General features: G+C 36.8%; 1 protein-coding gene and 1 pseudogene across 2 annotated transcripts in view; one reads left to right on the forward strand and one right to left on the reverse strand.

Moving 5' to 3' along the window:
* The window catches only part of SOX5 (SRY-box transcription factor 5), a 966,957-nt gene that overhangs the window by 47,876 nt on the left and 901,227 nt on the right, over window positions 1–17,854 (forward strand). The gene's annotated exons all lie outside the window — the stretch shown is intronic.
* Window positions 3,412–8,809, reverse strand: LOC308513960 (cytoskeleton-associated protein 2-like; annotated as a pseudogene). The gene is made up of 2 exons: window positions 8,743–8,809; window positions 3,412–4,493 (listed from the first exon to the last, which is right to left on the reverse strand). The product of its transcript is annotated as a cytoskeleton-associated protein 2-like (transcript).

Consider the following 17,854-nt stretch of genomic DNA (forward strand, 5'->3'; position numbering starts at 1 on the left):
TGTAACCTTAGAGGTCCTATAGATCATACATAGGCTTCATTCAGAAAGTGTAAATGACATGGTCATGGTCACACAAATAGTGGCATTGTCTACTGCCTGGCCATCATGCCTCTACCCATCTTTATTTTTAGGGTGAGCAAAGTAGCTCATTTGCCTCAGAGATTCAGGAAGTCTAAGATCATCAGGCATCTCAATTTTGTGCAGTGAATGGGTCTTTTCCAAACCTTATAACATGTATCCTTTCTTGAAATTCTCTATTCTTTTCATTTCTATCGCTGTGTTGTCTCTGACATCCTTCTAGTCTGAGTTTTATTCTTTATTGCCTTCAAGGGACCTCATTATGGTTTCATTCCTTAACATTGGGCCTGCGGAGTCTGTCTGCCTTTAGTCCATTGTCCTTTGCACTCTCCATATTCTCCTTGGGCAATCTCATTTACCATTTATTTAGTACTTACTGAGAGCCCCATACCATGCTACATACTGTGCCAGATGCTAGATAATGACAGACACAACCCCTGGATCCCTGAGTGAGTAATCTTATCCATTCCTGGGGTTTCAGCTGCTGCCCAAGTTCTGTGGAGTCTTAAATCCGTAGTTCTGGTTGTGATCAATGCCCTGGGCTGTGCACATATTACTACCTCAGATGTTCCACGGACACTTCAAATTTGACAAGCTTACGTGGACTTTTATCATTTCCCTTTTCTCCTCACTCCCATTTTTTTTTTTTCAAAACATGCTTTTCCTTCTGAATTTCATGTCTCAGTGTCAAAATCACGTAGCCACTTCTACAGAAAGTTGAAAGTCAGCCTTGATTCTGGATGTTTCTTCTCCTTCCAATGACTAATCCCTGGCCCCTGTACTTTACCCCGACTCTCTTTTACTCCTTTGTCATCCATTGCTTTCAGTTTTGTAGTGGGCTTCTAACCGGACTTCATTTCTCCAGGCCTGATCCTATTTCTGCCCTGTATTGCACAGGGTTGCTGGAGTGATGGTCTAGACTAGAGTGTAATCTAACCTTGTAAGTCTCTGATTAAAACCTTTGCTTGGTTTCCCATATTCTACAGTGTAAAGCCCGAGATCCTTAGCTTGCACTCAAGGTTGTTGTGATCTGGTCCTACCTGTATTGCTTACACTTCATACCCAATTGCTTGTTGCTCTGATGATGTCATGCTGTTTCTTGAGTCACAGTTTCTGCTTATGCTGTTTTCTCTGCCTGTTACATGACCACCACCCCCCCCCCCCCCCCCCGCCAGCTCATGCCTCCCTACTCTGTATCACAGGCTAAACTTAAAAAAAATGATTATGAAAAATTTCAAATAATCACAAAAGGAGAGGGAAATATACAAAGAATGCCTATATGCAACATTCAGGTTTTGATACCCTGGTTCATTTATCATCCTCCTTTTTTTCCTTTGCAGAAGTACTTAAACACAAATCCAAGACACCGCACAGCTTCACCCCTACTTCAATATGCAGCTTCAAAAGTGTGGACATTTTCATACCTAACAAAGTCATTATCAAAATTGTCAATAATGCCTTGGGATTATCTAATTCCCTGAACATAATGAAAATTTCCAAGTTGTTGCAAAAAATCTTTTTATAATTAGATTGTTTAAATCATGATCCAAATAAGTACCACATATGAAGTTTGATTAAGTCTCTCATTTTCTTTGATCAAAAACAGTTCCCACTCCCCTCTTTTATTAATGGTATTTTCTTGTTGTAAAAACCAGGTCAGTTGTCTTATAGAATATTCCATAGTCTGTACTTATTTATTGTCTTCTTGTGATGTTACTTGTTTCTGTATCCACTATACTTCCTATAAATAAGCATTAATTCTAGGGTTTTTGTTAAATTCAGTTTCCATTTTCTATCTATCTATCTATCTATCTATCTATCTATCTAATATCTATCTATCTATCTATCTATCTATCTGGGATAAGATTGATCAGAGGCTTCAAAAGGTGACAGCCTCATCTATTCTTTATAAAATTCACCATCAATCATTGTGCAATTAAGGGTTTAGTCCATTGCTTATCACTGATTGAATCATTTTTTAAGGGTTGCAACATATTTTATACTTTTATGATTTTTCCCCCACTTTTCCTGGTTGGATCTCTTCCATAAAGCAGAATTTTTATCTTGTCAACTAAGAACATGTAATTACAAAAAAAAATACATGGTAGTCCAATCAATTTTTATGTAGATATTTTAATTTATTATTTACATATTAGGCACAGTTTAACAAAGAATAAAAATCCTACTCTCTAGAACATGAGAAGACAATAAAAGGTGCTACTATACAAATGGAATATATGAACATAAATGAGCCTATGTATGTGATTTTCAACCACATTCACATTACAGTTTTAAAATGATCTAATCTCTTACAATGACTAATTACTTATTTGAAAACATAGAGTTGGTAGAGGATATATGCTGTTTAAGTATCAGTTCAAAGGCATAAACAGTTTTATTAGTGGTACTTATATGTGTGGTAAGAAGAGAACTGTTTACAGTATATAACTACCATGTTTCAGGGGGGCATGATTTAACAGTTAAGTTTTTATATTACAAAGCCAGTTTAAGTACTGGTTATTTTAGAAATACCACCGAAACTAGAATGACGTTTATTAATTATACTAAAGGAACATAGTGAACTAGTTGACAACATTTATCTACCTACTAGAGAAAAATATTAGTATGTTGAGATAGACCATGTAGGATTTAGCTTTCTGACACCCAGAAGGCAACTCCTGCTATTATGTGAATGTTAGTCGAAGACTTATGCCTTGAATACTTAGGTTCTCGGCCAACTCCTGATCTCAGAGACATATGAATCCACAACAAACAAACAAAACACCCCAGAAATAATAAAAACTCACTTCTTATCATAGCTTTCTCTCTCTTCTGTTGTTTCAGTCTCCAAGTACATCGGTACAGTGCTCCTGCGTTAGGGAGGCATATAAAAGCATTGGTTTCATCTCCTCACTCTGCTAACTGTCCAATGAAGACACAAGGAAAATGGTCTTTTAACATATCGGCCAATTTAGAAGTCTTGTCTTGAAGTCATCAAGAACCTCTAATTGGTGTTAGAAACTTAGAATTTATTTCCTCAAACTGCATTTTCTTTTTAACACTTTGCAGCTATGGTATAGTAGACACATTATATTTTATTAAGCAACCCTCCTTAGTTTCTGTATTGGGATTTTTAACATGGTTGTTTGAATCTTTTGTTTTATCAACTTGCTCTTTTTCAAAATCTTGAAATACCACATTTCTATGATGTTTATTTTCCATTTCAGGTTTCCTTGACTCTAGATTAAGACCAATATCTTCAGTGTTGACTTTTTGGATATGTTCTTCGGTTGCACAAGTCTCTTTAAATTTTTCTCCAAATTTCACTTTTTCTCAAATCGTCACTGTTAGAATACCTACAATAGCATGTCACATTTCTTCAGCAGGCTGAGCTCCTGCCAGAATGGCCTTCTCATAGACTGAGATGATACTTCCAACAGAGCTTGAGAATGGTTCAACATGTGCAAGGCATATCCAGTATTTAACAAGTTTTTTGGCATCTGGAAAAACTTTAATCAGGTCATTCAGTGTGTCCAATATTTCTTCCTTTGGGCATCTCTCATTAATCAGGTTAGGCATTCAGAAAATGTCTTGTTTACCTTTTCAGTAAATAATCTTTGTTCATCTTCTGCCATGGTAGTCCGACAGGACCCAACTGGTTTTTCATTTTGTCCTTCAGGTTCAGGCTGTGTAACTACTGAGCTAGGAGGCCTTTTCAGCATTCTACCTTTGCTAGCTCTCTGCTCATTCAGGTGAGCTTTACCCTTTTCTAGGGTTTCTTTGGGCTGAGCCCATCTGCTATTGATAGTTGCTTTTGCTTTAGTACTAGAATGTCTGCGCTGGTCAATGGCTTTTGACTTTTCTATCAGTTTGATATTATATCAGAAGATGAAGCAAGCCTGGCTGTGATTTCAGATGTGATGCTTCTTGATGTCTTATTTCTTTTTACTTCCTGAGAAGAACTGGTTTTGACACTAGATAAAACTGGATTTAATTGTAGTGATTCTTTCTTATGAGACCCTTTCCGAATGGTAACATTGGCAGAGGTTCTACTGATGCCTTGTTTCAGGTAGTCCTGAGTGTTATGGCTATTATTGTGGTGACTTCTAATAGGAGGATGCAAAAGTTGTTCGTTGTGAGATGTAGTCCTCACAAATGTGGTGGTAGTCATCACATTGAGGCTCTGTGACTTTTCACTGTCTCACTGATGGTGTTTATAGGCTGAGGTTTGGGGGCTTTAGAAGTAGTTATTGAAAGTTTCTTTGTTGTTACAGAACTCTCATCTTTGACTTGCACAGATTTTTAAAATGAATTAACCTTAGATTGAACAATTTGGCCACAGTAGGATCCAAGGACAGATTTCTTAAGCATGTTAGCATCTTGCTTTTTTTTTTTTCTTCTGTAGTTACTTGTATCTTTTCATTATTGTTTTTAATGTGAAAGGACCCATTAATGTTTAAATCACATATAGAAATATTGCCATATTGTTGTTGTTGTTATTGTTATTCCATGAAGAAAAGTCTGAAAGTTAATTCACAAGGTAAAAATGTCTAGTGTCAAATTATTCTCAACATTCCCATAAATACGTTTAAAATGGCAGGAAGCTCACTTACACTGGGAGGAGCCCTCAGGAAGCTGCACTGATTGGCGGAGCTCTAAGCTTATGTCTTCTGCCTCCAAAGGCCAGGCGCACAGCCCTCTGGGTGGACAGCAGGCCGGGGAGGAGAATGCGTCCTGACGCTGCTCCTCTGCTTGCATATAAAAGATCTGAAAGACACACACCAGGGCGATGCCAGTGTTTCCCTGGGTGGGCTGGACTTTTGGCCCCAAGTGGAAGACAGAATAAGTTTTCTACGTGAATAAACTATAAATGGTTGTGGTCTAAAAGGTATTATTAAAGCTAGATTTGGGGGCTTGTCCTGATGAAATCATTATTAATAAAAATTATATCTATGAAGAGTGTGGTCCATGTTAAATTTAAAGCCATGATACACAAATGAACTTTGTAAATGCTATCCTTTCAAAGTGTAAGCTTTTTTTTGTGCTGTTTATGCCTTGAATAGGGGTTCTTAAACCAGTCCATGGATGACTTTCAGGGGCTTACGGCTTCCATGAAATTGTGTATACAATTTTAGGTCTATGTATTGTGTGGGTATGTGTGTGTGCATGTGTGTGTGTGTGAAGAAATCATAGCCTTTATCAGATTCTCAAAGGTGTCCATTCCTTAAAATAGGGCCCTTAATGTTTGTGCCCAGAAATGGAATAAAACAGGTTTCTACTCATGTGAAATTTTGGAAAACATCTGCCTGACCTTAAAACTCGATCAGTAAGCCAACCTCATACACATAGTAAGACATATTCCGATTTCTCATAACTTCCACTTACGGTGTGAGTCAGAAGTATATACTGTGAGAGTCCTATCCCAACAGACCCACATTTTACCTTCTTTCATTTGCACATGAAATATGACATACCCATTTAGACAATATATTTTATGTGTTTGCTGCTTGAAGTAATTAAACTACTTCAATTAACAGTCCGACTTTTAAAAAAACTAGTTCTGAGCTTTCCAATGAATAATAACTAGCTCTTTATTTTCTTATGTAAGTCTTATTTCTTTAATTATCCATAGGAACTCAACAGATGGGGTAAGAAAAATCTCACACTAGCTCAGGGATGTAAGGAGATGGCAATGGGGAGTTCTGTCTTCCGGAAGTGGAACCGAAGAGGCAGGGACTCGCCCAACCTGAAGTGGCAGTGAGTCAAAGGCTCGGAGCCCACAGGTCTAGGGACTGCAACGGGGTTTTTTATGACAAAGAAGTGGGAAGGGCGGTTAGTGCTTTAAAGGCATGTTGAGTGAAGTGAGTCATGTGTTGGTACCATTCACTCATTCCAAAAGATAACATGTAGAAATTCCCCAAACTATGAAAGAGATAGTAGAGATTGAAGAATATCAGATGTGGCACCAACACCCTTAAACTCAATTCCAGCTTGACCATTATTTACCTTGGATGACTCCCATATCTCAATCTCATTATCTCTAGTAATTTAACCTCATAGTAGTTTTTTAAGGATTAAATTAGTACAGATGCATGAAATGCTTAGAACAAAATGCAGTAAATGTGTGCTTCAGCTGTACCGGACAGAGCTGTAGAAAGGGCTTGAGAAATAGGAAAGGTAGGAAATGCCAATGAATATAGAAGTGTGTATTTGTTGGAGAAATTACCCTCCGCTTGCTGCACCACCACCATACGCAACACCCCCAGGTCCCCAAACCTTCCTCTTCCAGGTGTGGGAGCAGTAAAATCTTAATCTTAATGACATACATTATTAGGACAGTGTTTGACATAAATATTGATTCACTCATGGGCATGTATTTGAGAAGTTGTGTATTAATGGCCTGTAAAATAAAGAAAAAATTGCTTTTGGATCCACTTGGCTGGTTGGTTGCCTCAGATGGAGAGGAACTTAGCTGTATAACAGTAGTGTGATGCTGTGAATAGGTTTTGTTACCAGAGCACCTGTTTTCTCTGGGTGTGTTTACACAGTTCTTATGGTTAGGTTTATTTACCTGGTGGCTAAATATTGACATATTCAAAAGAAGGTCCATGCTAAAAGCATGGCACATACTGACTGTTCTAAATTTTTTTCAGTTGTTACATAATTCAATAACATCTCAAGAAACCACCACCTTTTTCTTATTTTTTTCATTTCCATAACATCTGTTCTCTATATTGATCCTATTCCTCTAACTGTCTCTTTTGTTTCTATGGCTTCTTTCTTTGTTGCTGATAGAACTCAAGGTTTTCCACATTGCAAGCTGTCCTTTCCAAGCCCAGTAGTGATATTATACAGGTACTGATCCAAGTTAGCAGTTTGAGCCACTGTTTCTGAAGCTTAAAAAATAAGTCAACAACAAACAGGCCACAATGGGGCTTCCTTGTCTTTTCCTGATTCAGGCATAAGTGCACAACGTGGTCAGATCTCAAACTATTTTCCTAGTTACTGCCATTAAATCCCCAAAGACTCCTACAAAGATTCTGGTTTTTAGTCTTTCCTTATCTGTATTGCCTCCTTTCTCTGCATAGTTTGCAAACCCTGGGATTGAGAGGTAATACTTGAAATAGTTTTGATCTTTTTTTTCCTCATTTGCACCTCATCTTATCTTAAATGCAGCATGAAAAAAAAAGTGAGAACAGCCTCGGTGGTTGGAAATATTGCAATTGCACCTTTTCGGATTAGCTCTAGGCTCAGTTTGCTAGGCTTTTTAATCCACTCACTCATCAAGGTCTATATGAACTCAAAGAAGATCAGGTTTTGTTTAAAAAAGAAAGAAAATTAGAGTTAGAGTTCATATCATTAGCCATTGTGAGCAAAAAGAAAGAAGAGTAGGTTCTGTTTGAATGTCTCTGTATACAATTTATTTATGTAGTTCTCTACTCTTTTTGCATTTGTCGTTAATTTTGGAAACATGATGGGTATTTTGAAAATAATTTACATATGCTTTAAATATTAGGTTTGCCATGAAAGAGATTGTGGCATACTTGTATTTTTTGTGTAATAACATTAATTCTACTTAAAGTAGCTATATTTGCATATTTTATTGATAACTATTTTTACTCTTAAAAATATACCTGTGCCTTAGCTTGTTTGGTTCAGTGGATAGAGTGTTGGCCTGCGGACTGAAAAGTCCCAGGTTCAATTTCGGTCAAGGGCACATGCCTGGGTTTTGGGCTTGATCCCCAGTGGGGGGGCGTGCAGGAGACAGCCAATCAGTGATTCTCTCTCATCATTGATGTTTCTATCTCTCTCTCCCTCTCCTGTCCTCTCTGAAATCAATAAAAATATATTAAAAAAAATATATATATATACCTGCGAATTAGGTATATTTTTAAGTGAAAAGCCTTTTAGTGACCTATAATTTTTATATATTTGAAAATGTTTAATATTTTGAATACATTATTTTTAGGGCCCTAAAGTTTGTCTTGGCTTCATATTTAGATCAGTAACCAAATAGTCCTGTAAGAATAAGCACATTGGAGCTGTTGACATGGCCTAGCATCTGATACTTTCAGTTTAAAGGCATACGTGTTGAAAGTATTATGTGTAATAATGATTAGAATAGTCTCATAAGAAAATTAGATTATAAGGGAGCCAATTTAACCAACTAGCAGCTATTAATTATATTTTAAAAGACCGCTATGAAGCAAGGCCACAGGGAAATAGCCTTAGAGTTAAAGAAAGTAAAACATTTACTCTATTTCTCCAATAAAATGGTTTGAAAAACTTTGGATTTCTAATATGAGAAACAACAAAAAAAAGTAACTATTTAATTTGGATGACTATTCATTTACACTAGTGGTTCTACAGTGAGTTTTATCAGCTTCCTTGTAGAATCTCTGACACTATCCCCTCTTCCTTTTGGTCTGTGATTTTTTTCTTTAAACATATTTAATTTTGAAATGATTTTAGACTTATGGAACAGTTATAAAATGATATAGAGTTTACTTGTATCCTTTATTCAGCTTGTGCTAATGTTAACAATTTATATAATTATAGTACAGTGATCCAAACCAGGAAATTAATATGTATATAATATTGTTTCTAAATTAGTTTTTCCTCTAATGTTATTTTTCTGCTCTTAGTTCCTATCCAGAATCCCACATTGCATTGCATCTCCTTCATCTCCTCCAATCGGTGATAAGTCTTCCACCATGACCTTGTCTTTCATGACCTTGACAACTTTGATAATTACTGGTCAGTTCTTTTGTCGAACATATTTCGGTTTGGGTTTGATTTATCATGATCAGATTGAGGATATGCATTTTTGACCAAATACCACAGAAGTGACATGTTTTTCTAAGGGCATCGTATGAGGAAGTACACTGTTTTTATGACACTATGTTTATGTTCATCTTGATAACTTGGTTAAGGTGATATTTGCTCTATTTCTTCATTGCCAATTTTCTATTTTACCCATTGAATTAATAAATGTCTTGAGGCTAAATACAAGAGATTATGCAAATATCTTGTTTCTTTTTGAACTTTTTCCCACTGGTTGTAGCACCCATGGATAGATCTTGCTTGCAACAATCATTACTATAGTGTTCGAATGGTGATTTTGCATTGCCTTCATTTATTTGGAACCTTTCTTAGGGAAGAGCTGTTCCTTCTCCCCAATTTATTTGTTTGCATATTCAATAATTAATTTGCACCACTAATAAATTAATCCCACATCTCAGACTCATGGATATTTATTTTTATTTTATGATTTATAATCTACTAATAACTATTATTTTGTTGCTCAAATCATTTGTTTTTTGGCCTTTGGGAACTGTTCAGGTTGATTCCTGGGTTCTTTTAAGAGGCTCCTGGGTTTTTGTTTGTGTGTGTGTGTGTGTGTGTGTGTGTGTTTTTCTAGAACTTTCTTACTTTCTGGCACCATAAGAAGTTACAGGCTCATCTTGTCTTTTCCCTGCCCCATCACTGGAATCAGCTACTTCAAAGAGTCCTCTTATCTGCAGCTACATACCAATTGAGAAAGGTATTTAGAAACTAAGATCTTGTCCTATGAATTGATAAAAAACTATGCATACAAGTTCATTTTACATACAATCCATTTTCTATCTTTTTTCCCCCCTTGTTTACTATATCAGCTAAGAATTGTACTGTGCCAGTGAGGACATGTATTTGTTTTTAGTACTATTTGAAAGTTTGGAACATATAATAAAAGCAAAAGTAAAATGTAACCTATTCACATGAACACTAATGCTCTAATGCTTAAAGTCTTGAATATGCCCCCTTGGGTTGGGGGAATATAGAGCCTGTTCATGTTATTCTTCCCTTGGCTAGATTTTCTCAGCTGCAGAGCTACACAGAGACATATATCTTGCCCCTCTCCGGGCCTCTCATCCCTGACAACTAAGAGGGCATCTTTGTGGAGAATAATGCAGACTCAACAAGATCACAACCTTAGTGCTAAACCTGCTCTTAATGAGGTGCTGTGTATGAATTAATTAAATTAGTTTGCCCCTCATGTGGCAAGCTCTGTGTAGTGTGTGTCTGGTTGACTAATTTATGAGGACGAAATTGTGGTAGTCGCTGCCTTGCTTGTTTTCATCAAAGAGATGGGCTAATTTGTGATGAAACTTTATCAATCAGATCATGCAGTTGGTTCACCCTCCTCGCAGCTCTGACTGATGAAGGAAGGCTGTTTTTTCTTTCCTACGTGGAACATCCTGTTGCCGCAGAGGGGGTGGGGGGAAAGGGGCATTGGCTATTGACTGAATATAATACACATGGCTTCTTTTCTAGCCAAGAATAACCACCTTTTCTCTTTCTCAGTATGTTTATGGATTAGTGGTTATCTTTCTTTCTTTTTTTTTTTTTTAATGCAGGGTATGAATTTAAAGTGGAAAGTGTGTAAAAATGCTGGTTTCTATTTGTTAGGGGAGGCCAACACTTGGATGGCGGTGGCTAAGAACTCTCAACAATGGGGGAAAGAAGACTAGTACAACCGGCAGAGAAATGGGGAGTTTTGAAAGGCAATATCCTTCAACGTTGGGAAAGTAATGAAAGGTCAAAATGAAACTCAATAGAAAAGCCATTATGAAAGGAAGGGGGAGAATTTGGCTTTTATGTTGCTGTCAGGATTTGGGATTTGTTTTCTTTTTATTCTGACAAAAGTCTTTTGGGTGTGTGTTTTTTTCTCTTCAATTCAAACAGTTTATACAAATGTTATTTTAAACTTCCTTGTGTTTACATCGTCATGTCTTTTAAAAAGCACTTTTTTCAATTTTGTTATCTGGGAAATTTTAAGGACTGAGCCACTGTTTGTAGGGCACACATCCACATACAGGGTGTCCCCCCTCAAATGTATACATACTTTAACAGCTGATAGCTCAATTTTGAAAATGAAATGTATTTTAATACACATAGCCTTTATAACTACTCCAACTGTGTATATACATTTTTTGGGTTATCCTATACGTCAATGTGAATACTTCTACTTTCACTGCCTCATTGAGAAAAAAATTAAGTATAGGGTAGTGCAATACTACTTTTTAAGGGACTTCATTAAAAGGCTAACTATGTACTTTGATGTATTAGTGTGATTATTTAGAAAATTTATATTACTTGCCAGTCACTGATGAGTTAATTTAGAAAACATTTGCCACATAAAGATTTTGCAAATGCAAAAGTGACATAAGGCTCCATGTCAGGCAACATATCGGTGGCAGAAGTGGATTTAGGGTTCTGAGTTCTGACTTCTGTACTGTCATCAGGCCACTAATCTGCGTGACTTTCCGAAAGAATTCGAGGCCCGAGGAAAGAAGAGGCCAGAAACGCACTTCCAAAGAGATGACTCACTCTGGGTGGTTTGATATAATAAATCTGTGTTTATTTTGCAAAAGGCTTTTGAACAGATATTAGAGAAACACATTTCATCATTATGTTCAACTTTATACTTCATAACATTGTACTTTCTGTTCCAGTAGTTAATAGCACCAAGTTCATAGTTCTTCTGTTCTCTTTTGAGAGTTTTCTATTTTTAAAAAAGGCAGAGATTTTTAGTTTTTTTTTTTTTTAATCAGAATGACTTGAAGTGGTTCTCAACCTTCCTAATGCTGCGACCCTTTAATACAGTTCCTCATGTTGTGGTGACCCCCAACCATAAAATTACTTTCATTGCTACTTCATAACTATAATTTTGCTACTGTTAGGAATCGTAATGTAAATATCTGATATGCAGGATGAATTTTCAGGGGGTCGCGATCCACAGGTTGAGAACCACTGAAAAGTGTTATTAGTATCCTTTGCTGTTAATCTATCCAATGCTATGCTATGCTTTGCCTATGCCACTTCTTTGCTATAAAGCATTCTGTGGATCCCTCCTGACACTGGAGACCTTCCATAATGTTCTCTCAATCTACTTCTCCTATGTTTGGGCGTGTACCTTCCATCTAAACTGTTCTACTTTTATCTTTCCATCTTTCCTGAACATGCTGTAGACCCCCTCCTCTGCGTATTTGCTCCTGCTATTCTCTGTCCTTGCAGTGCCCATAGAATTCATCTTTGCTCAGTTGCCACCTCTCTTTTAAAGTGCGTATCTCATGCTATTAACTTGTGAAAACTTTCTTGTCCAGGAAATGCAAGAACAAAGCTCCTGGTCTTATGGGCCTTGCCTTCTGGTTGAGGGTGGGGTTGCAGACCATAAATAAGCAAATACAACTTTAAAATACTTTAATTTCTGATGGCAATACATGCTATGAATACATGAGATAATAATGATAAAATTATCATAATTATGGGGTAGGGGGAAAGAGAGTGTAGGCCAGATTAGATTGGGTGGTTCTGGGTAGGTCTCTTGGAGAAGGTCATTTTAGGCTGTGACTTGAAAGCAAGGAGCCAGCCCTGGGAAGATCTGGGAGAAGGGGAAAAAGGCACAAAGGTCTTGAGACAGTAGAAATCTTGGTGAGTTCTAAGAATAAGAGGAAGGTCAAGTGTCTGCAGCACACTGAGCCAAGGGCTTAGTAGTAAGAGATGCCCTGAGACAGCTGGGGAGAGGCAAGTTCATGTAGGGATTTGTGAACCAGTGCAAAGTGTGTTGATTTGAAGCTCTTGGCAAAGATTTAGGCACAAGAGGGTAATGATCTGATTCTTTGCAATTCATTTAATTTATGTCAATTATTTGTATAGCCCTTTTAAAGTAATGGATTATTAACTCTTTTGGGGTAGGAATGATGTATTAGTCAGTTTTGTTCATATATAAGAGGCAGTCAGTAAATATTTGTGGGATTATTGAATGAATGAATTGGGGGATTCTGAGAAATTATTGTCGTAGGTGTTTGAAATTAATATTTCACTGAAGCAGAAAGAGTCAAGTTTATACTTGGAACTTTACTGGTGGCCATAATCATGATCCTTTGAAGAAGAAAGAGATGGAAAGAGCATAATCTAATATGATAGGCGTAGTACAGCAAAGGGGATAAGAGGGTGAATTAGGGAGTCAGATTGTCTGAGCAGAAACCTCAGCTCTGTCAGTGACTTGCTGGATCTTTGGAAAGTTACTTAATTTCTTTTGGACTTTGTTTCCACATGAGTCAAATGGTGATACTATTATTTACCTTATTAGTCTGCCATGAATCTTAACTGAAATCAGCCATGCGAAACACTGAGAATGATGCCTGGCATATGACAAAGACCTAATAAATAAATCACCAAAACATTAGAACAAAGGCTCTCCACAATGTCACTGTTGCAAGCCTCTTGTTAAAATTCTTCCAGGCTCTCAAATCAATCCTTGACCTCTTTGCCCACATTATCTGGGATTTTAGGATGATTCTATTGGTAGTTAATAAGGTGAAACAGAGTGACAAAAACTTTTTTTTTCTTGTGTGGCATCTGAGACATATAGCAAACAATATTTCGGAGAGAGGTAAAAGTCACTATCTAAGTATAACTTATTAATTTTCCTCCATAATTGATCCAACTATAAAATTATGTGAGAAACTATAACCCTGCTGATATCATGTTGTAGAACTTGTATCATTATGTGTGTTATTAGCACTATCTTTAGCATCTTTGTTGAAGGACTATGTTATAGGTGAGATCATTTTCTAACAGCTTCCTCAGTATGAAGTCCCAGACAGCTCTGTGTCATAAGAAATTTCATGCTTAATGGCACTTGTAGAAACCACAAATAGTGGAGAGATGAGCATTTTTTTACCTTGGGAAAAAGCCAGTGAACTTGTATATGCATAAGCAGTAAGTGTTAACTAATAAATTCAGTCTATGTTCTTTAATAAAATTATGTTTTAGAAGTTTTATTTCAGGCAAGCTCAGGTTACATCAGCACAGGTTTGGCGTGCTCGTTCCGTTTAGTTTCATGAATACACTGAAATTTTGGATTGTTAAAACATGGTACAAAACTAATGGTGGAATTCAGACTGGAGCACTTTGAGGGTGTGGTTTATTGTTCCTTTTCCAACTCTTAAATAATTCTGAACATTTTAACCAGCCAAATAGAAAAATCCCTCAAGGCTTTTTGTACAGTTGTTTTGTTTCTCTCCTGCTACTCCCAGTAATATTACATAAGTCACCTGGAAATTGGGGTGCTTGGGTACTTTGAGCCAGGCGATTAAGATTTCTGGAATTCTTATTTCCTTAAACATGAGAGTAAAGCTGGATTATTTTTGGAAGATAAAGGATCTGGGAGAAGTGTTAAAAATGAATGATACTTTCTGTAATTAATGTTCTTTTTCATATAGACAAAGCCATGAAGGACAGAAGCAAACCATGTTTCCAGGGGTTTGTAGTTCAAATGGACTTTTTCAATAAGTTTGGGTCAAGTTTAAATATCCTCTCAATATTTAGTCATTACTCTTCTTTATAGGTATTTTTGCTTGTGTAGGGGTTGCTTGAAAATGAGCAGAAATTGCAGTTATTAAGATTCTGGAGTTCTATACCCCTTCCCCCGCCCCAAAAGACACACACACACACACACACACATACAAAACCCTCCATACCTTTTGGATCAAAGGGTATAAAGGATACTGTTCTTCAGCTTCAAATCTGTTTGGTTACGAGATTAAGCTATTTCAGTCCCATAAAGTAAATCATGTAACTTTATTCTATGGCAATAAGTTAAAGTTATGGGGTTTACATCATGTTTATTCTCAAATATGGTTTAAAAGCCTAGAGTAATTTATAACAGAAATTATCCAGAGTCAAATCCCACCTCTGTCTTTGACTTTGCCATGAAAGGACTCTCTTGGAACCTCACTTTACCAGTGGTTCTCAACCTGTGGGTTGCGACCCCTTTGGGGGTCGAACGACCCTTTCACAGGGGTCGCCTAAGACCATTCTGCATATCAGATATTTACATTATGATTCCTAACAGTAGCAACATTACAGTTATGAAGTAGCAACAAAAATAAGTTTATGGCTGGGTCACAACATGAGGAACTGTATTTCAAGGGCCAGAAGGTTGAGAACCACTGCTTTAGACCTATGTCTGCGTTCCTTGCCCTAGCACACTCTCCCTAACCCTGTGGTTCTTTTGACTTTTAGTCTCAAATCTATAGCTTGTATGGGTATATTAGTTAATAGGTAATTATTCATAAATGATGCAATTTCAGATGTTAGTATGTCATGAGATACACTTCACAATTTAAAACACAGTCTTTAATCAGATCCTTGAAACTAAACCGGAAATGACTTGTATGTTTTTGATGTTGTTATTCTGGAAGTTGACCTCATAGTAGCCATTGTTCTCAAATGTGCTCTGAAACTGAAAAGAAACCTGCATCCAGATTCATTATTGGTTGATACTCTTTAGTGAAAGCAGGTTAAAAAGTTCCTGAGAAACGTTCTGTGAATTGCCTTTTCTGAATTACTTTCTTAGGACTTTAGTTTTGGGGCTCATTTGTAGAGGAAGGAAATAGAACAAGAGGAATATATGAATATTATTCCCTTCAAGTGTTCTGATTCTGTACCTAATTATACTGGCTTCCCTTGATTAGACTTATGTTCCCAATACACAGGGGCTATGCTTTATTCATATTAGGTCCATATTCAGGTGCAGTGCCCATGAAATTATCCAGAGTCAAATCCCACCTCCGTCTTTGACTTTGCCAGGAAAGGACTCTCTTGGAACCTCACTTTACCAGCGGTTCTCAACCTGTGGGTTGTGACCCCTTTGGTGGTCGAATGACCCTTTCACAGGGGTCGCCTAAGACCATCCTGCACTGAATGACTAAACCACTTGGATACATTTTTTAGTTATGGCCGAATTGCACAAGAACTAAATTTCACTGCCTTGAGTAAATACCAGTTTATACCTGGATATCTTTAATTTGATAGTGGCTCATTGGAAACAAGTTGGACTTTAACCCTTTTTTTTTAGAAACTTTCAAAATGTGCCTCTTAATGGCAAATTAGCAAGTGAATATTCCAAGTTGCCATGCTCTCATGGTATTGGAGGATAAAATAACTTTTTTAAGATAAAGATAACATGCAACAGTCAGATCCAACATTAATGGCACTCTAGTTGTAATGCTTGGAGATGAATCTGTTGAATTCTGTAAATAATTTTGTAAGCAATGCTATTTTCAGTATTTTTTTTTTTTTATTGCACTGATATTGAGGGAAAGAGTGATCAACTTTCTCTCACACTAGCATGGCCTACTCACCTTGTTGAACATTAATATTTTATAGGAAATTGTGGTTCATTGGAATTGCCTCACCATAGACTTCTGTTATACTAGGAATGGTGTGTGTTGGACTATAAAACACAATATTAAGATAAGAAAATTTGTTTCTTGAAAGTACATTATTCTCAGGTGGGAGGTTGAAGTTGGGAGAGTTGGATCCTCACTTGAATTCAGTTATTTATTTAAGATGTGACTTAAGATCAATTTCATAACCTTTTCATGTCTCTGTTTTCTCCATATATTATGATAACAATAATAATCTATGCTGTCTGTTTCATACAGTTGTGAGGATAAGATGAAATAATAAATGTGAAGCACTTTAAAGCTTTCAAAGGTATTATTATCCACTGTCATTTTTATTGGAAGGCCTGGCTTAGAAAACATATTTCAGTTTCTTGCCTTGCCTTTCTTTAGAGAGCAGTAAACCCATCAGGGCTCACGATGGTCTTGCCTTTATGTAGTTTATAAGTGCAAGAGGAGCTATGTGTGTGTTTCATTTCCCTGCCTAGTCCTATGTGCTGTGGGGGAAAGAGAAGGGTGCAGAGTTACTCCCACTCTATGTGTCTGCTCTACACATTGCTACGATTCATCCAGATATTTTCCCTCTATTAAGAGCATGAAAACCTTAGCATCATTTTCACTGTGGGCAGGGAATCTCAGTATATATCATTATTTCTAAAGAGCTTGTGTCAGTTTTTTCTGTTCTTTGACATCACCCAATACATTCTACAACTGACCAAGTTATCAAACGACACAAATACTTCTAAATTTAAAGAGGGTTCAGTTGTATTTTTACTGGCACTGACTTTTTAAAACACACTTTTGATTTTAGAAGAGTAGCAGGTCAAAGAGTTCCCATATAACCCCAACAAAGTTTCCCCTATTATTAATATCTTACGTTAATATGGCACATTACTTACATTACAGTTAAGGAATAATTATTGATATTAACTAAAGCCTATACTTTGATTCCTTAGTTTTTCTTTAATATCCTTTGTTTTTTTTTCTGTTGTAGGACTCCATCCAGGATAACACATTACATTCAATAATACATCTTCTTAGACTTCTCTTTACTATGAGTGTTTCTTAGACTTTCCTTGTTTTTGATGATCTTGACAAGTTTGAGTATTGCCGACACTGACTTTTAAACAGAGATTTTAAGGCTTCTCAATGGAATAAAATGATAATAGATCCCCCAACCCCTGAATCACCACACACAAATAAAACCCCATAGTGTAAAGAAGGGTATGCAGTGGTTCTCAACCTTCCTAATGCCGCGACCCTTTAATACAGTTCCTCATGTTGTGGTTACCCCCAATTTCATTGTTACAAATTGAACATAATTAAAGCATAGTGATTAATCACAAAAACAATATGTAATTATATATGTGTTTTCCGATGGTCTTAGGCGACCCCTGTGAAAGGGTTGTTTGATCCCCAAAGGGGTCTCGACCCACAGGTTGGCTGATTTAGAGGAAGCTGTAAGCTAGGCAAGCCTCACAAAGTCCCAGCAAGGAGTCCTAACAAAAGATGGGATTCCTTCAGGCCACCACGCCTTTTTG

The sequence above is a fragment of the Myotis nattereri genome (assembly GCF_964212035.1).
Source record: "Myotis nattereri genome assembly, chromosome: 2".
Lineage (NCBI taxonomy): Eukaryota > Metazoa > Chordata > Mammalia > Chiroptera > Vespertilionidae > Myotis > Myotis nattereri.